A 10,813-nucleotide genomic window follows, 5' to 3' on the forward strand; every position below is an offset into this window, starting at 1 on the left:
TCCTCTAGAAAATTCCACTTCTCTCCAAATCAGTATCATTTACTGTCATCTACTGTCAAATAATGTCATGAACTATATTCAAAAAGGCGAATCGCCGCAAGTACTTCATTGTTTGTTTTTGGCGCTTTCCTTAATTCTATTGTTAAATATAATATAATAAAATGTTATTAATTTTAAGTTGAATTTTGAAACATTTTGATAAATTTTCTACCAAGAAGTTTAGTTCATAAACAAAAAAGATATATTTTAGAGAGTCTACGTGCTTAATTCCTAAAAATATAACCAAGAATCCGTAGTTTCTGATTGAAATTCAATATTTTGCCATTTTTTGGTGCAGTCAATTATTCCTAAAACAATTTGTAATCATTTTAACAATTATTTATTGCTTATTTTACAAATTTCGAAAAATTGAGCCAAAGATGTCTACTTTTTCAAATTGATATCCTATGCTACTTTTTATTAAATAATTTCATAATTTTTTTAAAACTTAACAAATTTTTATTTATTTAAATAATTATTATTTGCTCAATCCGTTCTTTTACGACAACGAGAAAAATTAAATAAAATATAAGACATACGATTAATTACAATTTCAAAAGTATTCTTGGAAAAATAATTTTCTAAACAAATTATATTTAGTTAAGTAATCAAAAGTGGTAAATTCATTCTTTCTATACACTATAGATTCAGAACCATAATTGTATGTGTTCTATTTTATTTAATTTCAGTTTAGTTATCGAAAGAACCTCCTTAAGCTAATAAAGATTACTTAAACAAGTAGACATTTATTAAACATTAAAATGCTAAATATTCAAGTTATTTATCAGTAATAATTTGTGAAGAAAATTCATGAGTTCAATTTTCCGAAAATTCTCAATTTTCCCATGTTAATTAAATAGGATTTTTAAGTGCCCTGTGGCTCGAAAAACATTTTTTCGATGTAATTGAAAGTGTTTCATAAATTACTACCACAGGATTTCGCCAGGAGCGGGAGCTAATTTGAAAAAAACTGCACCCGATACTTTGCACTTTTTATCTGGAAAACTGCACGCGATAAGCAGGGATACTTTTCAGGCTACTAACCGGTGAAAGCTTGGCACCTCCAAGAGCGCCGATGATAAGAACGATTAGTTTAACAGAAAATTCCGAGTACAATCGTCGCAACTCCCTTATAAGGTCTCTATACTTTTCTTTCTTTTTATTCTCCTTGGCTATGATGTTTTTGTCACCTGGTGTCGAAAATTCGATAACGAGCATGGTTCGCTTCTCGAAGTCAAGATGTACCATGTCAGGCCAACAATGCCGACCAATCGAGAGCTGAACGGGGTGATATGGCACGGCTGCATGCTCTGTGGTGCGAGTAATACCCGAAACTATCAACTCCGAAAAGGGGGCTATGTAAGCGGAACTCCTACTCTACTACAGCTAGAACAAGCCGGCAACAGAGAAAGAGAGGCGGCACTAACACCAACCGCGGGCAGGCATCTAATAAAGGAAGAGCGATGCTTTACGACCCGGAGAAACATCAACACCAAGGTTTCTCTCAAGCTTAAGATCTGGCTGAAATGGATGACGAGCTTCGTGGACATTTTTCCGGAGAAGCCAACCTCTGCGCTATCAATTGTTGTGTGTATAATGCAGCGAGAGCTTCGGCCGATGTGAACCGTAAAAGAAAACGAACCGTTGATCATAACACCAAAAGACGAATGCATCAACTTGCCATAAAGATGGGCTGGGCAAGACAGTACGCGTCCCTCATTCAGTGTGTGATTGACTATATCACATCTGGCAGGAATTTTACCGCCAAGGTTCGAAAGTTCGCGCGCGAACTCCGGACCCGTTATCACACACTTAACAAGTCAAAGTTTCTGACCATCAGGTAGCATATTGTTAAGAGAATGCAGATAATGTCCGACGCTAAGAGAAGTCTAGAGCGGAGAGAGATTGATGCCGCTTTGGAAAACCAGATTTACTATCTCATCTGGAAAAAATCGTGTGACAACTAACAAGGTCACCTTTCAGAGAGGTGTCGTTCAGGGCGACACCATGAGCACACTTCTCTTTTGCCTTACATTATTGCCACTGTCTCTAGCACTTCGCCATTCCGACGGGTACTTGTGCGGCAAACCTGCAGATCGAAAGTACAAGGTCACTCATGTAATTTACGTGGACGATCTTCAGATCTATGATAAAAACAAAGAGCAACTACATCTAGCTCTAGGGATTGTCGAACGATATACTGAGGAAATTGGACTGGAATTTGGGTTAGACAAATGCGCCAAGGCTTAATTGTAGCGAGGAAAACTTAATGGCATCCCTGAAGGTCCTGAGCTCGTTGATAGAAGCTCTATACGACACCTTTGCGCTGGAGAGACTTTTACATACCTGGGCGTGTTATACTCACCCCGAGCATTTAGCTCACATACTATCTAGTTCTCCAACTCACGCGGGATCGACCTACATTCAAAGGCACAATGCGGCACTAAGAGTGCCTTATTACCATCTCTGTCACTCTTACAGCATTAACCTTAATATCGCTCCTCTAAATGCTCCTAGGGAAATCGAGTCAATTGTCGAGAATGGGAAGTGCCGCATATACTGGAACTTTATATTCTCGAAAATTGTTTCTGGTGCTCACTCGAGGCCTGCCATGGTTCTTCTTGACTCAGAGAAGCGAACCATGTTCGTTATCGAATTTTCGGCACCAGCTGACAAAAACATCATCGGAGCTCTTGAAGGTGCCAAGCTTACACTTGCTAAGGGCCTAAAAAGCATACTTGCGTGTCAACAATATGCTAAAACACTTGCGGGAAAAATGCAGAAGGCGGTTGTCCTTGGGTCGCTCCGTGTTCTTAGGGTGCACGAGGTTTTTGCTGGATCGTCGTATTGATTCCTTTAAAGACTGTAACCACCTATCTCACGGTCGTGAGACGTGTTTGTGGCTGAAATTTTACCGCGATTTCGCTGGGAGCGGGTGCAATTTTCCATATTAGCACCCGCTCCTGGCGAAATCCTGCGGTTGTCCTTATGACAAATTTTTAATTATATATTGGTTATTTCCCTCTCTCACAACCCTGGACCGTTTCGGTTTTTAGATTTTATTACAAATTACACAACTTTTGAATTAGGAAACATCTGGAATAAATTAATTAGTAATTTTCTAATAATCTTCAGTAGTTTTCTTTTAGATAACAGAATCAAAAAAATTTCCCCATTAGTTGTTTAAAGTTGATGAATTTTGGTTTGCAAAGCAAAAAGCATAAAACTTCTCTCAATATGATACTCATTATCACATTGAAACAGTCGTCATAATAAAGAAAGTATCAATTGTTTAAATATATGGTTTTCTGATTATAGGAAAATATAAAGGCTGATTGTATATCAAAGAAGTTATTATTTCTGCCTCCTATTTTTGTATATTGATATTTTATCCAATTTTAGAGATAAAGAAACTATGCAAAGCCTTTTTTCTAAATTAGCTTTAAAATATGATTTTTGGTGTGAAGGTTTTTGAATTTTTATCCCATCTCTATGATTTTCGTGAGCTACAAGAATCTCCATTTTTCCATGAATTCGATTCTCGCATCATCTACATTTTTTTTAATCTAAAAGAATGAGGACAGTAATTTTTCACGCACAGAAACAATCTGTCTCGACACGGTAGCCGAAATATAAAAACAAGTTTTTGTAAAATATCCGAACAAATATAAATTGAAATAGTAATAAATGAGAAATTTTAATAATAAGGATATTGCGTAAGATATGTACGCGTCTTGAACGTGACAGAAGTTTACGAATTGTGTATCCTACATAATACAGAAATTGGTCGTTGATAAAAACAAAAATTTTCTATATACCTAAGCTTGAATAATATTTGATAAGAATTATTATATTTATTATTTAAATTTAATGATTAAATTTAAAATTCATCCAAAGACGCTGTATTGTCCACGAACTTTGTTTAATGATCGGAATGCAGTTACAATGAAAAATAGTATATTATTAACCTAGGCAGTAAAGTTGAACTTTACACGAGGATGCAATCAATCTCAAAAGTTGCTTATTTTTAAAATGAGTTATAAAATTGGCAAAAAAAGATATAATAATAATTTCTCTAAATCTTCATGGAGGCTTCTAAGTACATTTAAAAAAAATAGTTCAGGTTAAAATGATTTATTTAACAGTAGTTATTTAAAGTTTTAGCTTTTCCTTTCTCTTTAGGGAAAAGTCACAACTTTTGTTCAATTCTAATGATCAAGTCCTTATTTTATTCTTTGAAGGCTTCTCTACAATTCTATTTGGGTAGTGTTAATTAAAATTTAAAGTATGATAATTTATAACAATAATAACTAAATAATTTCTCAGTTAATTGTTTTAAATAAAATCAATCCTAATAGAAATTTAGAGAATCCTTTCAAGAATAAAATGAGCCTTGATCATTACAATTAAATAAAAATAGTTTTTTTAATAAGAATTGAGTAATTAGGTTACATTTAAATATTACAGGTCTCAGATGTTCTCTGGCTTTGAATTTTCGGATACAGAAAATTTAAAAATTTTGGAGAATAATTAAATTTGAAAGTTCCACATTTTCAAAAAGTTTGTTTAAAATTGTCACGCGAAAGTCACATGGATTTCGCGTGGGGTACGCATTAAATTCGTGCGATGAATATAATTTCGCATTGTATGCAAATTTTGTGCGAAATCTTTTGTCTTGATTCGTCGGGGGAAGAAAGCGAACGCGTTGTGTAAAGGAGCACAGATGTAGAACCTTTCTTCTTCATCAGAGGAGAGTACCCAAATATGAGATACCAACTCTGTTTGGCGTGATAGTCGGAATTCTATTTACTGAATTTAAAAGTAATAAAGGTCATTTTAAAGGAAATTTAGTTTGTTATAAGAAGCTCAAATAACAAATTTTATTAAAATTTTTTTTTATGCTGAAAATACAAAAAATGTAAAAAAGTGCTTTATAGGACACGTACTTTTTGTTTTATTAATAAAAAAAACAGTGAAAATACAAAACTTAAATTTTTCTGCACCTAACACAAGCTAAGAAAAGATAAATAGGTAACATTTTTTTACCGATAGTAGAGAACAATAATTTTTATTAAATTTTTTTTTTATATGATTGGTAGTTTCTATTCTAATCGTGAATAACAACATTAAAAAATTTTAAAATTACATTTTTGATGAAATGACACAAGATATAAGAGAGAGGTTGTTTAACCCAAAAAAATCTTTTTGAAATAATATCTGGATAAAACACATGGTTTTCGTTTTAATCGTAAAAAAAAACATTATAACGGCACAAGACAAATTAAAATATTCATAAGGGGCTATGTTCCAAAAGGTAGCTACAAAATTTCCTTTACCTATTTATTTCGTACGATAGGTCGTTTTTTTAACTTTTAGCATACCAAAATTTACCAGTTTTTTTTGTCTAAAAAAGGCTCGTTTCTCATTTATACTTTCAAATTCAAAACATGAAAAATAAACAAAAATTATGATTTCAAAGTATTAAAAGTGCTCTTTCTGAATCAAGGAATTTGATACGCAATCATTCTTTAAAAAAATTAAAAACGTAGCAGCTGAATAGTTTTAAGACAATATCTTATAAAATTAATATAATATTTCAAAAATACTGAAATGTACAATTTTCAATTAGTTTACAAAATTTTAATATAAAATTGTCAAAACAAAATTATTTAAACTAACCACTTTCAAAATAAATGAGTTTGGAATTAATTAGGGAAAAATTAAAGAAACTTCAAAAGAATTTGATCAGATGCCTCCAAATTTAGGGTGAGTTTTAAAGACTTCAACAGGAATGAAATAAAACCTTTATCGAATGAATAGAGGTGAGTAAATTTAAAAGAATGTAGAAAAAATTAGGATAAACTAGTAGTAATTTAGGGTGAATACAAAATGAATTTCAAAAAATATTTTCAAATTTTTTTAAACGGGACAATGAAATTTCGTCTGTTTGAATACCAATGCAAGTTACGAATTATAATAATATACATTTATGGGAATGATATAAAATTTCAGGGATAAACTCGACCGCGAAGCACGAGATACGTGATGAGAATGCGTTCGTTAAAGCCAAGGAGCTTTAACAAAAGAGAATTAACAATTATTAAATCACTGTTGTCGATACTTTTACCTTTAGTTTTAAATAGTCTGTGCAGAAAAGTCGAGCGCTTAGCGTTACGTAAATACATTATCCAGCGCGAAGCACGAGAACCATTTCTTTCCTCTTTTTCATGTTTATTAAAAAAAAGAAATTTTTCTTTTTTAAAAAACTTTTTATCTTCTTTTAAATTTTAATAGAATATTTTTATGAGTTATAAGTATTAAGTTTATGTGAAGTAACAAAATCTAATACGTGAATCTACTTTACAAAGAGAGAGAATAATCATACGCATTTACTTAATAATCATGGTGAATCCCTCATAGAAATATGTGAAATAATTAAAACTTTAAATATGACAAAGTTGTACCAATAAAGACTTGTTTTTCTCGAATCGTTGTTTAAACTGTGAACGTTATATGTTGTCATAATTCGTTGTATGGCGCAATTTGTGTTACGAAATGCAGGTATACAAAAAAATTGAAATATGCATAAAGTTTTACTGTTAAATAACAAATTTTTATTTCAGAAGCTTAAATCGAGAAGTTCATTTCGTTACGTATAATACGAGCTGGCTGTCATGCTAAAGGACTTAAACGTCAAGTGTTTCTTGTGACTAGGCACCATACATACGACACGTGTAAAATTAATGTTTTGGAGGGGGGAGCAGGAGGTGAAAAAGGAGGAATCAGCAAATCAAAATTAGCTACGTGGAATACAGAGAGCCCACTGGTATACATATCTCTCCAAATCAGTATCAATTACTGTCATTTACTGTCAAATACTGTCTTCAACTATACTAAAAGATGCGAATTGCCGCAATCTTTGTTTTTGCCGGTTTCTTTAATTCTATTGGTAAATATAATATAATAACATGTTTATAATTTTAAGTTAAATTCTTAAACAGATTGATGAATTGCGTACCAAGAAAATAAGTTCTTAAACATAAATGATGAATGTTAGAGAATCAACGTGCAGAATTACTGAAAATACAACCAAAAATTAAACGAAAATATTTGGATAACCACAATAAAATGTTCCAATTAAAATTTAATAAAAGAGAAAAAACTTTCATCTCATTTAGGTTTCTTTAACTTTCATTTTAGGAACTCATACTTGCTTTGAATCTTCAAGAAATGTCTTGACTTTTAAAAAGATATTTCATTTTTTTCTTAGATTTAGTTTAAAAATAATTTTTTTTTAATTATTTAAAATTTCATCAGGTATGTTAAAAAAAGTGTTGTATTTTCTTGAAGCCACTCAAATTCGTTGAAAACATTTTTTACATCTTTCAAAGTGGTAAAAAAATGTGCAAATTTACTTTAAAAATTCTGTATTTTACTCACATATCTTATTAAATAAATCGCTTTTTTCCTAGAAGTCTGAAAAAATAATCTAAAAGATCTGAAAGATTTGAAAGTATGTCATAAAATATTCGAGAAATCTGTAAGCCCATTTTCCTTATTTTGCAGGAATTTAAGCAATTTTGGTAAAAACTAATTAAAATTTAAATAATTAAAAATAATGTTCGCATTCATAGAAGATTTCAAATGAGTTTTAAGTAATAAAAACAGGAGAATATTTAGGAAGTCAAAAAAAAAAGGAAATTCAGAAATATTCAAAAAATTTTTTATGATTTCTAAAAATATATTGTAAGAATCAGGAAAATTTTTATAGCAATTCCTTTAGTTTCGTAAAGTAAAAATTTTTAGAAAAAATAATAATAATTGTATTAAAAATATCGTTATGTCAGTTAATTTTCGGCATTTCGACGCTTTAGAAATGCAGCGGTTTCATGTTTATTATTGGGATAGGCCATGTGGCCATATCTGTCTAAATATTAATTTTTATTATTATTTTAAATAATTATCAATTAAATATATTTTTCAATATTTATAAAGAAGGCTTCTAAATATTAAAAAAAAAATTTTATTACAAAATTTCGAATTGTAAAACTTGAAACTTTTTTTATTTCTAACTGTAAACAGATAAAATTGAAATTTTGTAATCTTATAACTTTTCTTTTGAAAGTTACACAATTTCAATGATTTCAAATTGAAAAAACTTAACCGAAATAGATTAATTTTCTACTAGACAGTTGCATTATTAACAAAAAAAATTACAACCGAAAGAGATAAATTTTCAAAAATATCTTAAGCTGATTCAAATTATTTCTTAAATTAAAAAAACATCTATCAAACTGAGAAAAATTTCAAGAAAATGTTTGAGTTTATTTTGACAAAGTAAGCATTTTCTAATTATAAAAGCTTACAATTTTAATGTTAACAATTAAAAAGCGTTAAAATTAAAAGCTCTGAAAGTTCGAAGACGTGAATAAAACATGCTTAAAATTTCTTGCTTTTAGAAATCAAACTTTGATTGTTTAATCCTGAATCTTCCAAACTGACAAAATTTGAATAGGATATAGTTAAATTTATAGAAATTTTAATTGCAATACATAAAAGTTGCCACATTTTTTATTTAATTTTCTCAAAATTTAAGACTGTCATTTAAAGGAAGTATTGAAAAAAGTAGTTTTATTTATAAGGTTTTTAAGAATAAAATTGTATATTCAAACGCAAATCTTTCAAATTAAATTAATTTCGAATGTGAATCATAAAAATTATAAAATTCTAGAACTTAAATTCTAAATCTTGCACAATTTTTAAAATCAAATTTCAAAATTAAAAGCTCTCTAATTTCGAAGATTCACAATGTAAATTTCTATAAGCTTTTAGAGTTTAAACTTGAAACTTTCCTATTTTTGAGATTTGTAGTTTATATTTTCGAGATTATATTCAACGTAGGTGCTCGGTTCTAGAATTATTAATATATATTTTCCATATTTAAATTTTAAATCTATGTAATTTTTAACTTGTTTGGAATAGCTTATTTATTAAGACGTGAAATTAAAATCCAATTATTTTGATAGATTTGAAAATGCAAATCTTCAATTGTAAAGAATAAAAATAAAAACGGGAATTTATTTTTTTGAATTCATATAATGTTTCAGATGTGTATTATATTTATCCGTATTTAATTAAACAAGCAGTTTTACAAAAAGTTAAAGTTACTTGAATCGCTCACTGCAAATCTTACAAAGTACTATTTTCATGTTTTTCACTTTGTAACTGAAGCTTCAATTCGATCCTTTTTCAAAAGCTTTTATAAAACTGCATATCACTTTCAAACAATGGCTTTAAAACAAAGAAAAAAAATTTTTTTCCTGAAATTTTACCTGTTCAAAAATTCATTTTTAATATTGTGCATTTATTTTTATATTACATGTTTATAAAGAAAAATTTAGTTTAATATCACTCATGTTATATTTATTATATTGAGTAGCGTAAGACATTTATATAAATCACTTGGTATAATATTTTGAAATATTATATAAGTAAAATTGATTTAATTTTAATGGGGATTTTCTTAAAAATAAAATTTTGTTTACCGAGAAATAACAAAAAAATTGTTTACAACCACGGCCTACAATGGAAAAGCAGGGAGTTATGGGACAACTAACGCTGCGTTGGAGATATTAGGAACTAATCAACTTAGTTCAGCAAGGGATCACTATTTTGTTTTTTGATGCATAGGGCTGCTTTAATCTAATTAAAGAAAAACTTTAAATTCTAGTTCAAAGTATAGAGTTTTCATTTAATCGCAATTACTTAAAATGAAAAATGAGTATTACGAATTGCCAAACTCACACAGAAGCTTGCATGTAAAAAAACTGAATGACCTAAAAATTTATTTGATACATTAATCTAAAAATTTGCATTAGACTCTTTTTTCATTTTCCGACTTCATCGTCCAATTGGATATTATATCTGTCACATAAATATTTACCTATTGCTCTTTCTTCTTACAGAATTAATAAGTTCAGAACCGAGAACTTTAGAGGATTTATTTCCTGGTTACAACGGGATCCTGCCTAGAGTCGAAAAGTTGAGCTTTGAACATCAGTTCCCCAATTTTGAAACGTTTCGTGATAGACCTATGGTCCGTAATGAGACTCTATTAAGAAGGGACCATATCATATTTGGATGGCTCTATGATAATATGATTATGAATCCATGCCATCTGTTTGACTGCCATGGTGTGTGTATCGTATTTGACACAAATAGAAGCCAGTGGATGACTCTGCCCGATAATTTATCTAGGAATTTGGGTGTGGGCCGGCTTCTTCCACTTGTTCTTGCGCGTGATGAAGTTGCTGCTACACACGTATCAACATCGAACGATCCAGCATACAAAGAAGCACACTTTAGAGCATGCAGAATGGCAAACGAGCGAGCAGATATTGTAGAAGAAAGGCAAAAACATCTACTGTTGTGGACGCTTAGAGCAAGCTATAAAAACTGCATTAAAAAAATCAGGGAAGAATACAATCAAGCATATACTCGTGAATTCACGCATTTTTTATTCCTGCATGGTGAATATAATATAAACGGGCACAGAGAAATGCCTACTTAAAAAAACACACCATGGTGATCATCTGACGTTACAGAGAGAACAGACAACAAACAACGAACAGAAAGAATGAATAAAATCTAAAAAAAGGGCAAATATTTAAACTTTGTATATACGAGGGTGGATTGATAAGTTTCCGGCCTGACCAAGAAAAACAACGTTTTTAAGAATTTTTTTTTTTATTTCTCAACATAATCTCCTCCAAGG

The sequence above is a fragment of the Belonocnema kinseyi genome, chromosome 2, assembly GCF_010883055.1.
Source record: "Belonocnema kinseyi isolate 2016_QV_RU_SX_M_011 chromosome 2, B_treatae_v1, whole genome shotgun sequence".
NCBI lineage: Eukaryota > Metazoa > Arthropoda > Insecta > Hymenoptera > Cynipidae > Belonocnema > Belonocnema kinseyi.